Source organism: Apium graveolens, chromosome 4, assembly GCF_009905375.1.
Source record: "Apium graveolens cultivar Ventura chromosome 4, ASM990537v1, whole genome shotgun sequence".
In the NCBI taxonomy this organism is placed as follows: Eukaryota; Viridiplantae; Streptophyta; class Magnoliopsida; order Apiales; family Apiaceae; genus Apium; species Apium graveolens.
Genome location: NC_133650.1, coordinates 267,131,199 through 267,133,098, shown reverse-complemented (window position 1 = coordinate 267,133,098; position 1,900 = coordinate 267,131,199).

Sequence of the window (1,900 nt, the reverse complement as noted above, 5' to 3'; positions counted from 1 at the left end):
GTCATACCTTTTGACCCCTATAGTATTAAGTATCGTACCTTTTAACCTTTTTTTGCTTCAAAATGACATATCGGTGAATATCGGAGGGTAAAATCGACTTTTACTAAGAAAAGGGTTAAAATGTATGAAGACGGATACTATAGGGGTCAAAAGGTATGACTTCATACATCTCATATGATTACCTGGTTCTGTATCCTGGAATGGTATTTTTACCATTGAGAGTCGAGGCCAAGGGTAATGAACTCAAGATATGACTACTTTCAATGGTAAAGAATTATTTCACAAGCAAACAATAAAGTGGTCCTAATTAATTAAGTCATGTGACAGAGCTTCAACTATACGAGACACTTGCTGTATGAAGATTACACGAGTAAGGGCACTCGAGTACGGTCTGTGCGCCGTTTTTCTTCTCTACCATGCTAAAAGAAGATAGGGAGGTTTCCTATAAAGGTCGGGATTGCTGACGAGGCGATTGATAATTGGTTCACATGAACAACCTGTTACATTACTTTTCATACATTGACACCTAATGAATCCAAGTTTAATTTGTGGTACTAATTGTCGCCAAGTGAAAGGTATAATCATAAACCAATTAATATGATTTAACAGTATGCAAGTATTAAAAAGTTTCCAATGTTGAGCGTTCAGGATTACTTAATAATGAAACTCATCTATGATCATTTCCATTGGACCTTGTAAAAGCTTTTCCTAAGCTGAATGATATGACTTGTCCTTATTATCAAATCACTAAAATTTGACTATAACTGTGTAATTCTGATGAATCATAACTAAAATCTATGTTCATTTTTGTTGCACAAGTAGCTGCCAACTTTCATTGTCATTCTTGTATTAGTGAATTGCTCAGTCCAATACGCTATTAAATCGGCTTAATGACCTTTTGTCCCTTAAAGTATGGGCCGTTATACCTACCAGCCCCAAAAGTATGAACTCATACCCTTTGGCCCCTAAATTATTATGTATCGTTCCCTTTAATCCTTTTCGGCACTAAAACGACATCTCGGCCAAACCCGGAGGATAAAAACATCGTTTACTAAATTTGCTTCCCTCCAAAACACAGAATAATCTCCCGCCAAACCCAATAACCCCTGTGGTTATATAATAGTCTAATAAATGTATGTATCAGTATATATTTTATGGAAAAGGTCATGAACATGAATCCCCATTGTTGGTGTGGTGCCACAAAAGCCCTAAGAACTTCATGGACGGATGCGAACCCGGGAACGCGTTTCTGGGGTTTTTTTCGATTCATGGTAATCAAGTTTGTACATGACATAAAGTTAGATTTGCTTAAAGGTTATTTAAGTTCTACCCCCAAAGTTTTGCAGGATGATAGGAGGAATTCTTGTAACTTCCGTCTAAGGTTCGATCCCTCTATGTGCCCAAGGTCAAGAACTATAATTCCTGGATTGTTGAGAAAAATAGAGAAGTTAGAGGATGATTTGGCTAAATTAGATATTATTGTTGAAATGAAGGTGAAGAAGAGAATCCCCGTTATGGTGTATGTGTTCATCATTGCAGTGATCTTGTTGTTTGTGTTGCTGAACAATGAAGTGGAATCAAAGACTAAGGGATACGAACTACCTAAATAATCATTTTGTAGTAGTAATGAAGCTCTTGATGTATGACTATGCAGTTCAAATTTTGCAACATTGTACTGAAATAATATAAATATATAACAACCGTAAAAGAAAGTGATTTCATTACTAAGTTCATCATCCAATATTACATCCCATTACATAGTTCTAAGCAAAAGATAGAAAACATCAGTACCATTAAACATAAATTGTTTTAGCATCATTTTAAACTGCATAAATGCATAACTAGATAAAAGTTAAAGAGTTGCATCTCATGGGTCCTTTTTCCCCTTTGTTGAAGGTCC